Source organism: Meles meles, chromosome 6, assembly GCF_922984935.1.
Source record: "Meles meles chromosome 6, mMelMel3.1 paternal haplotype, whole genome shotgun sequence".
Taxonomy (NCBI): Eukaryota; Metazoa; Chordata; class Mammalia; order Carnivora; family Mustelidae; genus Meles; species Meles meles.
Genome location: NC_060071.1, coordinates 13,052,571 through 13,072,038, shown reverse-complemented (window position 1 = coordinate 13,072,038; position 19,468 = coordinate 13,052,571). Strand labels below are relative to the sequence as shown.

General features: G+C 42.6%; 1 protein-coding gene across 5 annotated transcripts in view; it reads right to left on the bottom strand.

The window, feature by feature from the left end:
- MCTP2 (multiple C2 and transmembrane domain containing 2) overlaps positions 1-19,468 on the bottom strand; it is a 245,432-nt gene that overhangs the window by 204,191 nt on the left and 21,773 nt on the right. The window contains exon 1 of one of the 5 annotated variants that reach the window (XM_046009635.1): positions 17,343-17,372. The exons of the other annotated variants lie outside the window; for them this stretch is intronic. The gene's annotated coding sequence lies outside the window, so the exon portion shown is untranslated. Of the gene's footprint in view, positions 1-17,342; positions 17,373-19,468 lie in introns of those variants that run through there. 5 annotated transcript variants of the gene reach the window in all.

Here is a 19,468-nt window from a genome sequence, read left to right as displayed (position 1 = left end):
AATCTGGCTATGACTTGTTGTGGGGGCAGAAAGGGAAAAAAAGCCTGACTGGGGTAAGTTCTGAAGGGTGTGGGAAAGGAAAAACTGAAGGCAACAGATAAAATTAGTCTGAGGGGGAAGAAGGATGTAGGTCAAGCTGAGAACACTTGATCATGGTTAGAGGTAGACGGACATAATACTCTCGCTAAAGGTGTCTGTTTCTCTGGCTACAGTGTCCAATCAATGATTATCTCTTGACAAAATTGCTCCCCACCACTTGCCAGGGCATACATGCATGTGCACACACACACACACACACACACACACACACACACGCATAAACACAATTTTGTTGATTCCCTTATCAGAATATTCCTTCTCTGTCATGGAACTACAGACCCAAATTTTGAAAATCAAGCACTGTCCAATAAACAACTGCACAGCTCTAACAATACATATCAAGTGTAGTAGAAAGTAATTTACTTCTTCACTTGAACACTTTAAACACTTGAGTTTAATGGCCTCCTATTAAACCACACACACACACTGACCTCTTATCCTGTATCTACATTGCAGAACAACTGCCAAACCTCAAATGTCCTGCTGAACATGATTATCACATTTAAAGACACTTCTTCTAGGAAATTATCTGCAGAAGCAGAACACTTGAAGTATCTTTAGAACCTTACTGGCAGAGGGATGGAATTAGGGGAAGACGATAATTTCCAGTAAAAATCGTATCCCTCTTGAGTAAATGTCATGTTACAGAAGCCATCTTAGGATATAAAAGTGTGACTGAAAGGTAAGCCCAAAGACAGACATTAATTTAGAACAAAGGAACCCTTAGACCCATCTTCCTACACCGTTTCTAGTGTGAAACAGAACGAGTTTAACAAACTGTGTATACCCATCAGCTATCAAATCAATATAAATATTTCAGAATACAAAGCAAAATCTTTCAGAAATATGGCTCTACCTATAAAAAGCAAGAAGAAACTTTTGCACACAAATACCTAGCTTTCAAATAAACATCACACATAGTTTATCGTTGCCCTACTTTCAAAACCCAAGCCAGTGGTTCCTTTTACAAGAGAAACTTGCAAAGCATTCCCCAACCCCAATAGACATTGAAGCCTATGTCAACAGAAGCAGCGAACACTAATTGTCTCTCCAAAGAATGATTGTGCTTCCTCAAAGAAGACAGTACAACTCAATAATTCTAATATGCTATGGACAATTTTATTGATGACTTCTCCACATATGCAACCAATTTAAAAACATATACTCAAAGAAAATCACATCATCTTACCCATAAGGCCGTCTTACATAAAAATAATATTTTCACGCTTTCCTCAATTAAAAGTGATGGAGGAGTCATTTCACTCAGCATAATCTCCTCCAGCCCTGTCCATGTTGATACAAAACTTGGGTATTCCTCCTTTCTGATGGAGGCAGAATACCCATTGCGTATATGGACCATATCCTCTTTATCCATTCATCTGTTGAAGGGCATCTTGGCTCTTTCCACAGTTTGGTGACTATGGCCATTGCTGCTATGAACATTGGGGTACAGATGGCCCTTGTTTTCGCTACATCTGTATCTTTGGGGTAAATACCCAGTAGTGCAATTGCAGGGTCATAGGGAAGCTCTATTTTGAATTTCTTAAAGAATCTCCACACTGTTTTCCAAAGTGGCTGCACCAACTTGCATTCCCACCAACAGTGTAAGAGGATCCCCTTTTTCCACATCCTCTCCAACACATGTTGTTTTCTGTCTTGCTAATTTTGGCCATTCTAACTGGTATAATGTGATATCTCAGCGTGGTTTTGATTTGAATCTCCCTGATGGCTAGTGATGAAAAACAGTTTTTCATGTGTCTGTGAGCCAATTGTATGTCTTCTTTGGAGAAGTCTATTCATGTCTTCTGCCCATTTTTTGACGTGATTATCTGTTTTGTGTATGTTGAGTTTGTAGATCTTGGATATCAGCCCTTCGTAGTGTCACTTGCGAATATCTTCTCCCATTCCGTGCGTTGCCTCTTTGTTTTGTTGACTGTTTCCTTTGCTGTGCAGAAGCTTTTGATCTTGATGAAGTCCCAAAAGTTCATTTTCACTTTTATTTACTTTGTTTTTGGAGACATGTCTTGAAAGAAGTTGCTGGAGATTATGCTGAGTGAAATAAGTCAAGCAGAGAGAGTCGATTATCACATGGTTTCATCTACTTGTGGAGCATAAGGAATAACACGGAGGACACAGAGTTGGAGAGGACACATGAGTTGGGGGAAATCAGAGGGGGAGCTGAACCATGAGAGACTGTGGACTCTGAGAAATAAACTGGGGGTTTTGGAGGAGAGAAGAGTTGATGGTTGGGTGAGCCTGGTGGTGGGTATTAAGGAGGGCATTATGACATGGAGCACTGGGTGTGGTGCATTAATCAATCTTGGAACACGGAAAAAAAATTAATTTTTTTTTTTTAAAAAGTGATGGAGGAGAACAGAGAAATCCAATTCTTAGACAACGAGGCAGGCACTATCTTGGAACATCTGTCAGAATTGTTTAGATAGGGAGATTCTAGTAAACAATTCCATCCTCTGGGTTAAAAATGACAGAACTAGCAGAAAGTATAACTTTATGATATACACAAACAGCCTCTGCACACACCGAGCATTGTCAACCACAACATAACCTTTTCCTTTGCTATTTTTACTCATTCATTTATTCAATAAATACTTGCTGGCATCTATGCTCTATGGCATTACAGCCACTGGGGTACATCAGTGAACAACACAGAGTCCTTGCTTTCATCCAACTTATGTTCTACTTGGAAGAGACAGACAACAAGCAAACATACATTGACTACGTTGGTCACATGATGGCGAAAGGAGCGAGAGCTAAGGGGAAGGGGTGACTGCAGGCAGTCAGGCAGCCATCTTTACATCATGCGTCAGGAAAGCCCCCTCAGATAAGATGAGCAGAGAACGAAAGCAGTGAGGGAGACAGCCAAGTGGATGCAGGAAGGGGAAGCACCTCCCACACAGAAAACAGACAAGGAAATGCCGCAGGTCCAGAGCAGGACAGAGCTATCTGGAAGACCGACAAACAGGAAGGAGGCCAGGGTGATTGGAGCAGAGCCGGGGGAGGAACTGGGAGAAAGTGAGTTCAGAGGGGAGCAGGGATCAGATCACACAGGTCTTTGTGTGCCACTGTGAGGACCCTGCGTTTTACTCAACTGGATTAAGAAGCCACTGGAGGATTAAAAATGATGTCAATGATTCTTGACTAGTTCCTACTACATATCTGGTCCGGTGTTCACTGTCAGCAATGCTCAGAATGATCTTTTAAGTACATATTTTCACTCAAAATTCACCGATGAGGAAAATGCAACTTTTTCAGGTTCCTAGCTGGAAACTGAAACCCAGGCTTATCTCAGCATTGCTCAACAGGAACCACTACTGGCATTTAGAATAGGATAATTCTTTGTTGTGTGGGATTGTCCTACACACTACAGGAATGACAGTCACCAACCCCAATCTCAGTCTCCCATACACTAGCAATGTCCCTCGTCACCACCACCCTCAAAAACACACACATTTTCAAAGGTCTCCCCACAGGGACACTATGTCCACTAGCTAGACCCGCCGCACTGTCCCTGCTCTCCCACCCCGCTCTCCCTCCTATGTTTTATCCTGCTAGCTGAAAATGGGCAACTGGAACAAAACTCATAAGATGGATGGGTGCATTAAATCTTTTTTTTTTAAAAGAAAGATGGATGGATGGATGAGTGAAACGCTTTTTAACGTTGACTATTTTCTCCACAGAAACCATGTGTTGTAGACATCCTCCCTTGTTGCAAGTTCTAAAACAGTATCACTGTTAACTATTACCACTGGAATACATCCAGGTAAGAGAACAACATAATATTCTTGAGGTTCAGAGTTGAGCCTTGAGAGACCTTGGAGTAATAAAACAATGGCTTGTAGACCTGATGATATAATGGGCTCTGAGCAAAAATACTCAGGTGAGAAGATTTTCTTCAGAATGCTAGGTCTATTAAAATGTGCTTGAGGAAAAACTGACAAGAACTACCAGGAAACTGTCCACAGCGATGTATAATCATAGGCATGTGAGTCTGATCCATTCTGTCCTTCCAAACTATTATATCCCTATGAGACTGCTTATATAAACACTGAAAATTAATACTGAGACATCAGTTTTTAATACATCTTTATAAGACATTGGCAAAGATATGACTCAATATTCTCAGCATTGTAGGCATCAATCTGTATTATTATCTGCCTAAGATATCAATTATGCTTACAAATGAATTTGATCAGAGCTTGAAAATTAGCAGAATTTGAAATCAAGCCTAAGTCTTCATAATGAAATCTGTGAAAAGATGTGACTCAAGATAACCAAAGTTGCAGGGACAAATGTATATTATTATGTGTCTAAAACATTAATTATGCTTACAGCTGAAAAAGAGAGCTTCAAAATTGGCAGAATTTGAAACCAAGCCCAACCAAGCCTAATTGCTGCAATAAAAGACATTTCAATGGGTGCTTTAGAAATAGCACTTGATTCTAAGTGAAGAAGACAAAGTAATATAGCTGGAATAATTAAAAAGTCCTTACATTATTAGCTTAAACAATAACATTAATAACAGTGTTCCACCATTTGATCCTCAATTCAGGACTGGAAACCTGGCAAACATGCTTTTCTTAAGTCCTAAAAAATCTACCAATAACATCTTAAAACAAAAGGTATAAAGATAAGAGGCTTGGTTTTTGTTTTTGTTTTTAATAATGGTTTTTTCAGGGGTGCCTGGGTGGCTCAGTGTGCTAAAGCCTCTGCCTTCGGCTCAGGTCATGATCCCAGGGTCCTGGGATCGAGCCCCACATCAGGCTCTCTGTTCGGCAGGGAGCTTGCTTCTTCCACTCTCCCTCTGCCTGTCTCTCTGCCTGTCTCTCTGCCTACTTGTGATCTCTGACTGTCAAATAAATAAATAAATAATCTTAAGAAAAATAATGTTTTTTTCAGAGTTGATTCTATGCTTTCTCACCCCCTAAAAAATCAATATAGAAGGGCTTCATGAGGAGTGCCTGGGTGGCTCAGTCAGTCAAGTGTCTTGTCAGTTCAGGTCATGATCTCAGGGTCCTGGGATCCAGTCCTGTGTTGAGCTCCCTGCTCAGCAGACAGTCTGCTTCCCCCTCTCTGGCCCTACCTCCACTTTCATAAATTGCTGGCAGGAATGCAAAGTGGCACAGACACTTTGGAAAACCATTCGATGGTTTCTCATACAATTAAAATTGCAATGACCACACGGCTCAGAAGTCCCACTTAGCAGTATTTACTCCAGAGAAATTCAAACGGATTTGCATATGATGACCTGCACATAGGTTTATGGAAACTTTATTCAAATTAATCAAAAACTTAAAGCATCCCACTTTCCACTAACTATTAAGGAATGGATTTGAAAGACACGCCGCATATGCATACAATGGCACACAGCTCAGAAATAAAAAGGAATGAAATAATACATGAAATTTCATGGAAGAATATAAACAGTATGTTCCCACAAGAAGTCAAATGCAGAAGGCATTTGTAATAACATTTTGGAGAAGGGAAAACTATAAGGACAGAAATAAGATCAGTGGTTGCTAGGGACAGCCGGATGGGATACAGAAAGGACAGGGGAACTTCAGGGGAGTGACAGAAACATTTTATATCATGATAATGGTCCCATGTCTCTGTCTCAAGTTCAGACAACTATTTCCTAAACAAGGAAACTCTAGTATGTAAACTATATCTCAGGAAATCAGATCTTGGGAAAAAACAAACAAACTGGATTTCAATCAAGTTACAAAGCAGTTCTGCAAAACAAACTGAAATGATACAATTCACCCGAGTACTTCCTGGTCCTCACCAGCCCTGCCAAGTGCTATGTTATTAGCATAGCACTTTTCTGGAAAAGTCCTGTGTCATAATGTCACCCTTCGAATCTTACAGTCCCTCGAACATCACCAGCAGCTGCCTTTTGCACAGTATTTCCAAAATCCCTTACACTGTTTTGGAAAGGTATTACATTCACCTGTTCTGTTTTCTGATTAGATTCTTTCCGTCCTTTCCTTTTGTAAGGGGAGAGTGGTAAGGTGGGTCTGTCCCGAAGGTCAGACGCTCCAAGAGGGAATCTGGTCTCTCCATGAAACACACGCCTCCATACTCTCCAACTCCCTCTACACCGTTCACATTCCGCTCACTGACAGGCAGTGGTCTCCAAAGTGAGTACCTCCGTGTAGACAGGAGCCGAGTAACAGGACTTCTACGTATATTGACCTTCACCTCGAAACTGAGTAAAACTCAGTGTCGCCAAAATTTAGGACACGGATTGATTTGCTTGTTGGACAATATTTATTGAGCCAAGAATTTGTGCCAAGAATCAGTCAATGCTCTGGGCCCACTGGGAGCTGCCCTGAGGGAAAAATGCAGGTTTCACGGTACAGAGAGGTGGTCCGCGGGCCACGTGCTGCTGGGATCCTCCTGTGTGAGGCATCTAGGTGGACTCTAGTGTGTGTGTGTGTGTGTGTGTGTGTGTGTGTGTGTGTGTGTGCGCGCGCGCGCATCTATGCACACTTGCACACCTGACCAAAGAGATTGACAGAGGCTACCTAGTCACTGAGAAAGCTTCTTGCCAAGAAACAGTGAGCTGAAGAAAATGCTAATAACAGCACAAGTGAGGGGAACCTGGGTGGCTCAGTGGGTTAAGCCTCTGCCTTTGGCTAGGGTCATGACCTCAGAGTCCTGGGATCGAGTCTGCATCGGGCTCTCTGCTCAGCGGGGAGCCTGCTTCCCCCTGCCTCTCTGCCTACTTGGGCTCTCTCTCTCTCTGTCAAATAAATAAAATCTTAAAAAACACATAGCACAGGCAAAAGTATTAAAGAGCAGTAACTATACTCTAAGAATGAACTTTTTATAAAAATCAAATTAAGTGATTAAAAATGTGAAGCATGGCATGTCTGATCTTAGTCTGACCTTAGATCTTAGTCTGATCCTACTACTCTTAGTGAAAATGCACATCTGTTAATACATTTGGTGAGAGCACCTGCTTTTTCATACTTACGAAAGGTTCTAAATGTTTACGCCCTGCTAATTTCAACTTGGTGTCATCCCTTCTTTTAAGCTACTTCAAAGGCATACTTTATAGACAATAAAATTCACCCGTTTTACATGTGCTACTGAGTAATATTTAGTCACCCTCCTGAGTTACGCAGCTATCACCACCATCTCCTTTTAGGACAATCATCCTTCCTTTTATCTCCTTAAATGCAAATTACAATGAACGTGTTACAGTAATTCCGAACCAAGTATGTAGAATCTACAGATAAATAAATGCATACACATAGTCTGTGTATCTCAGACTATTTGCTAAAAGACAGGCATGGTCCAAAAGCATGGATACTATGGCTTTAGGGTCCCCATCACAAGGTCCCCCAAGTCCATATAGCCATTTAACCCCTTTGAACAAGCCACACTGCACTTGGTTCCTTTACCAGACTCTCCGACGCCTTTGCTATCTTGACACAACACTCAGTACCTTTTTTCACACTTCGTTGTGTTTCTGGGATCCATGATAACATTGGAGGAAGAATAAACAAGTGTTTTGGCCATCATTTTATCAGGAGGGAATCCTTAGCAGATTCAGTGTCTGGACCCTAGGCCTGTAGACCTCAAGTTTGATCAGTTAACGTTCAAACTCCAAGACTCCAAGGTGAAGGAGACACACACACAAACACACACACACATAACACACGCACACATAAGCGACAAATCAGTATAACAGGCTTCTGAATAGCAAGGTGCCCCAAGAAGAACCAAGAAAAAGTTGCTCCATTCTAAAATTAGCCATGCACTTCCTGAACAATTGCTTTTATCCAAAACCCGGTGAGATTCGCCTTTCTTTTTTTTTTTTTCCATTTTATTTATTTTTTCAGCGTAACAGTATTCATTCTTTTTGCACAACACCCAGTGCTCCATGCAAAACGTGCCCTCCCCATTACCCACCACCTGTTCCCCCAACCTCCCACCCCTGACCCCTAAAAACCCTCAGGTTGTTTTTCAGAGTCCATAGTCTCTTATGGTTCGCCTCCCCTCCCCAATGTCCATAGCCCGCTCCCCCTCTCCCAATCCCACCTCCCCCCAGCAACCCCCAGTTTGTTTTGTGAGATTAAGAGTCATTTATGGTTTGTCTCCCTCCCAATCCCATCTTGTTTCATTTATTCTTCTCCTATCCCCCTACCCCCCCATGTTGCTTCTCCATGTCCTCATATCAGGGAGATCATATGATAGTTGTCTTTCTCCGATTGACTTATTTCACTAAGCATGATATGCTCTAGTTCCATCCACGTCGTTGCAAAGGGCAAGATTTCATTTCTTTTGATGGCTGCATAGTATTCCATTGTGTATATATACCACATCTTCTTTATCCATTCATCTGTTGATGGACATCTAGGTTCTTTCCATAGTCTGGCTATTGTAGACATTGCTGCTATAAACATTCGGGTACACGTGCCCCTTCGGATCACTATGTTTGTATCTTTAGGGTAAATACCCAGTAGTGCAATTGCTGGGTAATAGAACTACCCTATGACCCAGCAATCGCCTTTCTTTTTTTTAAAGATTTTATTTATTTGACAGACAGAGATCACAAGTAGGCAGAGAGGCAGGCAGAGAGAGAGTGAGAGGGAAGCAGGCTCCCCGCTGAGCAGAGCCCGATGCGGGACTCGATCCCAGGACCCTGAGATATGACCCGAGCCAAAGGCAGCGGCCTAACCCACTGAGCCACCCAGGTGCCCCTCGCCTTTCTTTTTTGAAACTGATCAGAACACAAGGCCAACGTGAGAGTTTCTCTCTCCCTAATAGTTTTTTCTAACATCATCTCTGCTTCATCTTTTCATACTTGAGTATCTTTCACCTTAGTTCTTTTCCTTAATTTTTATTTCATTTACTTACGTAAATGAAAGAGAAATGGAATGAAAAGAGAGAGAGACAGAGAGCATGTGTGAGCAAGGGGAGGGGCGCAGGGAGAAGGACAGGGAATCCCAAGCAGATTCCACATGGACTATGGAGCCCTATGTGGGGCTCAATCCCACAACCATGAGATCATGAAGCCAACCAACATCACAAGTCCAACGTTTAACCTACTGAGCCACCAAGGTGCCCTTCTTTTCCTCAATTTTATTTTTGGTTTTGGTTTTGTTGGTGATGCATCATCAAATCCTTAAGAAAAACTGAAAGGAACATTAAGATGGATAACTGAGTAGATTAAGAGCTCATATTTGAGGGCTAACGTGCTACCTGTCTTAAACACCTGCCATACCTGAAATGCATATTTTCTCACGTCACTAACACGACACAACAAGCAATGTTGTGACCGCCACTGGATCGATGAGAAAGCAATGTACAGGCATTTGAACAGCATGCCCAAGGGCAGACAGCTAGTTAGTAGCAGAGGCAAGATTTGAACGCAGGCCAACTGAACCCACAGGCTGCTTTCTTGTGATGTCTCCCAACTCAGAGCATGGGACAGGCTAGGGAAGCTAACTAGGATCACAGAGAGGTGGCCAAGGTGACATCCTTGTGCAAACAGAAGGAGGGACTGTGACCTAAAAGAGGTTTCAAGTGTTAGCACCATGGAGGAGAACCACACCCTTCTAGGCAGGAGAGCTGGGACCTACAGTCACTTCTCCCAGCTTAAGCTCTTTTTTGTTTTTTTTTTAAAAAAAGATTTTATTCATTCATTCATTTGACAGAGGTCACAAGTAGGCAGAGAGGCAGGCAGAGAGAGGGGAAAGCAGGCTCCCTGCTGAGCAGAGAGCCTGATGCCGGGGCTGGATCCCAAGACCCTGGGATCATGACCTCAACCTAAGGCAGAGGCTTTAACCCACTGAGCCACCCCGGCGCCCCTCCCAGCTTCAGCTCTTGGAAAGGAATAGCTTAACTGGTCCGCTGGTAACGCGAGGCATATATGGCCTCAGAATTACTTTCTTCTAACTGTAGCCAAACCTCCTTGTTCATATAACCCACGTGTGTGAATCTGCCTATTCAAAAATGTATTAGCAACCCCAGCAGCACTTTCCCAGTCATTCACAAACACGTGAAAAGTGGCAACAAGGGGCACCTGGGTGGCTCAGTGGGTTAGGGCCTCTGCCTTCGGCTCGGGTCATGATCCCAGGGTTCTAGGATGGAGCCCCGCCTCGGGCTCTCTGCTTGGCAGGGAGCCTGCTTCCCTTCCTCTCTCTCTGCCTGCGTCTCTGCCCACTTGTGATCTCTGTCAGATAAATAAATAAAATCTTTACAAAAAAAAAAAAGTGGCAACAAATCTGAGTGGCCCCACGGGCACTGTCCTAACTGACGCTGAGGAGAGCAATGCTCAGCCTCCTTGTTTCAGCTCTTACACTGTAACCAAGTGTCCTTCTTGAGATCGAATGCCACTTTTTTGCAGTTCCTTTGCTTTTTCTCATGAATTTTGCTGTTTAAATAGTCCACACACACAGCGCTAAAGTGCTATCTGGTGCTAGATGCAAGAAGGCTGTGACGTGGGGCGCCTGGGTGGCTCAGTGGGTTAAAGCCTCTGACTTCGGCTCGGGTCATGATCCCGGGGTCCTGGGATCGAGCCCCGCATTGGGCTCTCTGCTCGGCAGAGAGCCTGCTTCCCTTCCTCTCTCTCTGCCTCTCTCTCTGCCTATTTGAGATCTCTGTCTGTCAAATAAATAAATAAAATCTTTAAAAAAAAAAAAAAGAAGGCTGTGACGTGTGTTATGGAGAAAATATGCATGTTCGATAAGCTTTACTCAGGTGTAAGTTATGGCGTTGTTGGCTGTGAGTTCCATGTTAATGAACCAGCGATATACATGAAATAAAGGTGATTTTAAACAGAAATGCACATAAAACAAGGTTACTTATTAACAGGTTGACAAAAAGGTGACCAGAGGTTCGCAAGAACCTAACTCCGTATTTCCTTTAGGAGCACTCATTCAAAGTTGCTGGTGACTTTGGGAAGCATAACTACTGTGAATAACAACAGGAAATTCTGTTTCTTTTGATAGACATTTTGTCTCGTCAGAATTTAGCCAGAAATCCAAGTGTATCATAGGTCCTTTCCTGCTTAAGAAACAGGTTTATAGCCATCAGGGAGATTCAAATTAAAACCACATTGAGAAACCACCTGACACCAGTTAGAATGGCCAAAATTAGCAAGACAGGAAACAACGTGTGTTGGAGAGGATGTGGGGAAAGGGGAACCCTCTTACACTGTTGGTGGGAATACAAGTTAGTGCAGCCACTTTGGAGAACAGTGTGGAGATTCTTTAAGAAATTCAAAATAGAGCTTCCCTATGACCCTGCAATTGCACTGCTGGGTATTTACCCCAAAGATACAGATGTAGTGAAAAGAAGGGCTATCTGTACCCCAATGTTTATTGCAGCAATGGCTACGGTCGCCAAACTGTGGAAAGAACCAAGATGCCCTTCAACGGACGAATGGATAAGGAAGATGTGGTCCATATACACGATGGAGTATTATGCCTCCATCAGAAAGGATGAATACCCAACTTTTGTAGCAACATGGACGGGACTGGAAGAGATTATGCTGAGCGAAATAAGTCAAGCAGAGAGAGTCAAGTATCATACGGTCTCACTTATTTGTGGAGCATAACAAAGAACATGGAGGACATGGGGAGATGGAGAGGAGAGGGAGTTGAGGGAAACTGGAAGGGGAGATGAACCATGAGAGACTATGGACACTGAAAAACAACCAGAGCGTTTTGAAGGGGTGGGGGGATGGGAGGTTGAGAAACCAGGTGGTGGGTAATAGGGAGGGCACGTACTGCATGGAGCACTGGGTGTGATGCCAAAACAATGAACACTGTTATGCTGTAAATAAACAAATAAAAATAAATAAATAAAATTAAATTTTAAAAAAAAAGAAACAGGTTTATAGTCACAAAGATTTACGTCGAGTCTATGTTGCACTATAAAGATGAAATAACAATCCAGAAATTTTTTTTTCATAATGGAACTTTATGCCCAATTCATTTTACAACTAAAATAATAATATGTGGGATGCCTGGGTGGCTCGGTTGGTTAAGCATCCAACTCCTGATTTTGGCTCAGGTCATTATCTCAGGGTCCTGAGATCGAGCTCCCCACTGGACTCCATGCTCGGTAGGGAGTCTGCTTGAGAGTCCCTCTCCCTCTCCCCCTCCCTACCCACCTCCCGCTTGTGTGTATGCACACTCTCTCTCAAATAAATAAATAAAATCTTTAAAAATAAATAAAATAATAAGATGCTTTGAGGAGCAATAAATATTTTAAAATGCATAGTAAATCGAGCACATAAACACTGCAGCTATGACTCCCATAAATCTTGCAGTCATTCGCATTCACAATTAAAGTTCAGATAAAGAGTGAGTTTAGAGGCCATCGATCTTAATAAGTGATGCCAGGCCGATATGTTTCCAGCAGTTTCCTAGGGATCACCCAAAAGAACAGTTCGTGTTACTAGTAGTGGAAAGACAGATTAGGAAACACACACACATGCACACACAGGACACACTAATTAAAACTACGACTTTCCAGCAATTTTTTTTCAAACGAACCTCACTTAATATATATGTTAAAGGGTACACTACAGTAACATATTTAATGATAATTGTACCATACAAATATTACAAAGTTTCACTTCCTTTCCTGGTCCTATAATTATTTATGTGACTGCAACTAAAAGCCTTTTAAGCATAATTTATTTTTTAACTTTTCAAATAATCAACATTACCTGAATAAAAGAAATCAGTGGATTATATCATTGGAATAAAATGCATAATGACAATAATTAGAGGGGAAGGAAATAAAGCATTGACTTAGAAGTGTCCCAAAAGTAATTAAGTAGCTGCCTTATAGATTCATTGGTATATACAGGCAATGTATATAACATAACATCATTATAATGTTTTTCAAAAGTCCTGAAATAAAAATAGTCTCCAATAAACGCAACCTCACACTGACCACACTGATTTAGGTAGGATGCTCCATCCAAAGTTGCATATAACAGGAAACAAACTTAACACTAGTTTTACACCATGGCACAAATTCATTCCGGAAGGACAGAAACACTAGTCACGTAGGAATTTTAGCCTTGAATACAGTTAGGAAAACTATTTCTTTCATTAACACGATTCACCCAACGTGATCTACCTCTATTAACAGAGACACTATTTGGAATACTGTCAGAACCGCCTTCATACACCTTGGGTGTCACAAAGCCGGACCTCAGCACGAATATCTCCTGGGAGGGTGATAAATACACAGAGAATAAAATTCACTGAGCATGTACTATGTCCCTCATACTGAGTTACAGGTCACAAATTTGATTTATACAATACTCTTAAAGTCCTGCAGGGATGATGACATTAAAAAAAAAAATCTCTACAGATGAAGGAACTAAAGTGAACTTGCCCTGGTCACCAGCTTGGTTTTGGTAAAAGAGCTGTCATTAAAAGTCACAGTTGTCTAGCTCAGGACCTCCGAGCTTTCCACTCTGCCAGACTATCTGCTCCACTATTCAAGTGGTAAAATCGTCAATCAAAGTACCATTTTGAAACTGGAATGAGACAGAATTCCCAGGGGAGCTGAGAGCTTACTCATTGAAGCCTCTTGACTCTTCTCTCAACCTTCTCCCCTCCGCAATCTCCCTTCCACCCCACCAGAGCAAGGGCGTTGACAAAGCAGGGATGAGATCCCCCTGAATGCAGGAAAGGGCTGAAAGTTCTTTAAGCATCTGAAACCCCAATGACTATCCGGCCACCACCTACAGGTCCTGCCGTTCCATCTGTGATGAGAGGTGGGAGACCAGGAGGAAAAGGAGGCTTGGAGCAGCTTGTCCTTGAGGGAAGTGCCCTGTGATCAAGAGATGGTGCCCACGGCTGAACAGCAGGCACGCTGCGTGGGCCTGGTTTCAGGGAGTGGACAAGGGAGATATGGCAAAGAGACAGAAGAGCATTCTGGAATTGAATACACCACATTGGAGGAGGTCTTGTTCGATTTGGGGTTGGAGAGGAATTTTGCACAGATTTAATCTCTCCACGGAGATGGGCCAGAATCCCCAGGAGGGAGACGTCAAGGTTCTGTGAGTAGAACAAACAGAGATGATCAGTACAGAAGCTGGACTCTCAGAAGAACAGGGTTAGAAGTGGAGGTAGAATCTTTTCATAATAGTCTTGGGTTTAAAGCAAACGACCTAGCTGGTGACTGGCCAAAGGGGAAGAGTGGGGTTTAGTAAGATAAAGAACAGGGAGGTTAGACAGCAACTCATCAAATACACGGCATGTGGAAAAAGCAATTATGTAGCAGTGAGGAAGGCATTATGGTGTGTTAGGGTTAGACTAGAATCATCTGTGGTTCTACCCAATCACAAAGTATAAATGGCAATACTGGTACAAGGGACCAAATCAGGGTAGATATATTCTTTTGTATAGCAGAGAACCGAGTAAGCCTTTACAAGTCATCACGACCTTCCAGAAGCCACACCCTTTACAAAACCATCTTCCAGCAAGAGTTTCAACCACAGGGCAAGCCAGGCTTCGAAGGAAAAGTTAGAGCACAACGATGCCATCCCTTCTGTGAAAATCTTGGGCCAGGTTTCTTTGTTGGAATTCAGAATTGGAGATTTTAGAAAGCACGCATTGTATATTACATAACAACCTAACCAGAGTTTGCGTCACACCCCCATAATGAAACACACCAAGACTCACTCTGAAGGGGGTAGACAAACTAGCTTCCTAAGTGTTCCTACAACATCAGCTTCTGCTTCCCAACCCCGCTGCCCTCCCGCGTTCTCTCTGAAGATGGAGAATTAAGAGTTCAGTGAGCTTATTTCAGAACCTTCAGCAAATGATGCTCCTTCCAGCCTCCCTATGCAGATTTTGGACATCTTTTCATGCTGCATTTCTACCGAGATCCGGCAAACCCGTGAGGTGCTCTAAGCTGTGGTGGTGGGGAGGGCAGGTTGCCAGGAGCATGCTGCAGGGAGTGTCCAGGACAACCCCAGCACAGGCAAAGCAAATACTGGAACTGCCATTCAGAAGGGTCTAATGTGTCCGTTTAATTTCTATTTTGGTGAGTGTTTAATAATACATGTAATATCAGTACACAGTACATGTACATAATTTATAAGCAAATATATAAACTTAGATTGGGTGTGGCTACTCAAAAAGTTATCTCCTCTTAGGCTTATGATCAAAAGAACACAGAAGGTTTCTAGAGCACCTGAACAATTAAATCCTTTAATCTGCTGAAAAACAAAAAACAAAAAACAAAACAAACAAAAAAAAAACCTTCAATACTAAGAAAAGAATTTGCTTTTCCCCTTTAGGCAAAAACTGTTTTCGGAACTGTGTCTCTTCTTTCTGAAAAAAAGGATTAGGTAACGAACATAAAACAAACCAGACAAGGTTAAATACACAAGATGCTTGTTTAAAAAAAAAAAAAGTAAGTGTGATACAAATAGGGTTTTCAGTAAATAGGTAAATGTTGCTGTCAACTCTGTTAAAGGGAGTTTCTCTAGGGAAATCCACTGAGCATTAATTTCAACAAATGATCTCATTTGTCCCAAGTTTACTCTAACATTACAAACTACATTATGCACTGTTTCCTTTTGCTTCCTCCAAAGCATTCATGTCATTTGCATTTTCAGAAGTAGACACAGGTGCCTTTCTGTGGACGCAGGTGATGGGGCAGAGGTAGGAAAAAAAGATTTGCATCTCCTCTGAGAGAGAAGTCACTCATAATAAGAGCAGAAATTAAAGTCACAACATTAAAATAAATCCATTTACCATAGTGCAAGGTTAGAGAAATCCGGTCAGTGGAAGCCTTGCTTTAACTTTGACTTATACACAGGGATCAGAAACCCCCATGGCCCTGTAGCATAAGGAAAGGTCAATATGCAGAAAAGACCGTAAGTATCCTTTCCATGGTGCTTCCCAAAAACAAAATCACTTTCGTTTGGAATGCTCCCAGGTCACTGTAGTTAATATACACCGCTGTTACAGATGCAAAATGTATGGGAGATGAGGTTGAATTTGGTATGATCTATCACAAAGTCTGAACGTTCCTCTTTTGAATTAACTCTCAGGATCAGCTTTCCACGTGTGACTCAACCTCTTATTTACAGCTCAGTTCAGTGGCCAGATTGGACAGAAGACCCGCTCCCTTGAAGCTTATGTTCCTGTCAGGGTGTGTATGTGTGGAGGGGCACATGGAGTCATTTCACAGAGGAAGCGGTAACATAGGAGCAGATGCCTACGTGACAAGAAGGAAAAACCTGGCTACTTGGGGAAGAGGATTCTAGACAGAGGGAAGGGTCCATGCAAAGCCCCACAGCCAGGAGCATGCTCCCTGTATCCTAGGAATAGCAAGGGTCCATATACCCAGACTACATGATCTCATAGGCAGTAGGAAGAGATGACATCAGAGAGGGACCTGGGACCAGCAAAGACTTTAGTTTTTTGTTTTTTTTTTTTAAGATCTGTTTATTTTGAAAGGGAGGTGGGGAGGGGCAGACAGAGAGGGAGAGCAGCATATTCTCCACTGAGCACGGAGCCTGATGCAGGACTCCATCCCAGGACTCTGAGATCATGACCTGAGCCACAATCAAGAGTCGGGTGTTTAACCACCTGAGCCACACAGGCACCCCAAGACCTAGGGTAGGGAGGTCTTGGAGAGGTGAGGCTTGGTCACAGGATGGATCTGATTTGTTGTACGTTTCTAAAGGATCGCAACGGCTGCTGTGTAGAACCAGTCCCATACAGAGCAAGAGTTGAAGGAGACCACGTAGAAGTAAAGGATCAAAGGGTCCTTCATTTGCTATTTGCTTTTTTCCTTTTTTAGCTTTCTGGCAATCCAGATGTCAATAACAGTGGACCCACAACACAGCTGGAAAGGCCAGTTCTATACCACATTTTACATTACTCTGCCTGTTGCATTCATTGAGGAAAGAAGAAAACAGGAAGGTTATGCTTCCTTTCAAAGAGGTCCTTTACTTGGCTGAGAATCACACTGCCAGAAAAGTCACCCATCCCTGAGACAGGCTGCCTTCCTCACACTCACCAGTGACATCATCACAGCCTCCCAACCTAAACAACGCCATGCAAATTTCTGCATGCTTTTACTGGGATTTCCATTTCTGTCTCAAAGGAACCCCATACTGTGTAGAGGAACAGCTTCAGGGCAGTCCTGTGTGTCATCAGTAGAAGCCGTTATTCACTCCACAGACATGGGGTGGTAGGGAAGGGCATTGTGTATTTTATTCCTACCATATGTCCGGAAATGTTCTGGACACAGCAGTGTAGCTCTGGAGAAAGAAAGAAAAGTCTTCTCAGGACATCTGAGAAAATAAAAGTCATCCTGACCAAAAATAGTGGGACCACTAAGATACACAGTGAAGCCCAGTTGCATGTCAGCAGAAAACATTTTCCCCGAGATTATGTTGGGGCTTCCCAACAACTACTTTTGAGCAATGATTTCTTTCAGACCAGTTCCCCCCACAACCACTGTACTCCTCCTCCCTCCTGATCAAAGATTACTGGGATACACAACAGGTACTTCAGAACAGCACCCAGTACAGAGCTGGTCCCAGCTTTGCCTGGTCCTTACTTAAACCTATCCTGCAAGGAGCGCCCCGGTGGCTCAGTGGCTTAAGCATCCGCCTTCAGCTGAGGTCATGATTACAGCGTTCTGGGATCGAGCCCTCCATTAAGCTCCTTGCTCAGGTGGGGGGGGGGGGTCTGCTTCTCCTTCACCCTCTGCCCCTCCTCCCTGCTTGTGCTCCTTCAGTCTCTCTCTCTCTCTCTCAAATAAATAAAATCTTAAAAAAAAAAAAAAACTATCCTCCATTAGCCCAGAGCCCTTCTCCACTCATTCCTCCCAATGCACTCCAGGATTTCCCATGGGGAGCCCTTTCCATTCTTGGGGGTCTTTGTCCAAATGGGATTTCTCACTATTTGGCAAAAACAGGTACAAATAAAATAATCAATCATTAAAATATTTAGTACTGTTTCAGATGATGAGACGTGCTTTGGCAAAAACAAAACTGCTAAAAAAATTGAACTTTCTGTTACGCTGAAAATAAACAAACAAAAAAATTGAACTTTTTAGCCCTCTACATCTAAATTAAACTAAACTAAAAGGATGCTGATACCAAAGATCTCAGTAGTAGAGATAAATACCAGCTCTCTACTAAATACAGTAATAATTCTAAAGAGATCTTCCTTTTTTTACTCTTAGGTCACTAAAGCACCGGCCTGACCAAACTTCACACTTAGCCATCTTCCCTAAAGATAAGTTTGATTAATTTCTGTCAACAGTCCTGACTAGATGGATTATCTCACCAAGAAAATGAGTGCGTAGCTGTTAAGATCAAAGCGTTAGGAACGAGTTTTGAAAGTACTGATCAATATAATCTACCAAATGTTGTCTTTAGGGAAAAATAGGAACTGTGTGTCTGATGTCCCAAAAAGAGACTTCTAAAAAGTTGTATGTCCATAAATCCCTGTTTGGCCAAGCCTGGCATCATAGTCACTGGCCATTCCCAAGCATAACACATTTTTTTAAAGGATTTTTTATTTTTTATTTGACAGAGAGAGACCACAAGTAGGCAGAGAGGCAGGCAGAGAGAGGAGGAAGCAGGCTCTCTGTTGAGCAGAGAGCCCGATGCGGGGCTCGATCCCAGGACCCTGGGATCATGACCTGAGCCGAAGGCAGAGGCTTTAACCCACTGAGCCACCCAGGCGCCCCATAACACATTTTTTTAATAAAAATGTCAGATTAAACACATCTGAAAACTACAAGCCTTAGAGAAATAATACAGTGGTTAATTTCAGTGACATTACTGAAGTTACAAGCAATGCAACAGAGTTGGAAATTCTCTCTGGCAAAGTCATTCGTTTCCAAATAATCATCAATCATTTAAGGCTGTGATTAATAGCAAACTAAAGCTTACTCTCATAAGGGCAAGCATGACAGTTTAAATTCATTCATTCATCCAATAAATATATATGTAACTTAGTATTTATCAGAATATAAAATCTGTGTTTTCTTAATATTTTTATAGTTGAGGGGCACCTGGGTGGCTCAGTCATTAAACATCTGCCTTCGGCTCAGGTCGTGATCCCAGGGTCCTGGGATTTAGCCCCGCACTGGGCTCCCTGCTCAGCAGGAAGCCTGCTTCTCCCTCTCCCACTCCCCCTACTTGTGTTCCCTCTCTCGCTGTGTCTTTCTGTCAAGTTAATAAATAAAAAAAATGTATATAGTTAAGTTGTGTTAACCTCAGTTTCACCCACATACAAAATCATTAAGAAATCACTCACGGGGAGTGCCTGGGTGGCTCAGATGGTTGGGCGTCTGCCTTCAGCTCAGATCATGATCCCAGGGTCCTGGGATC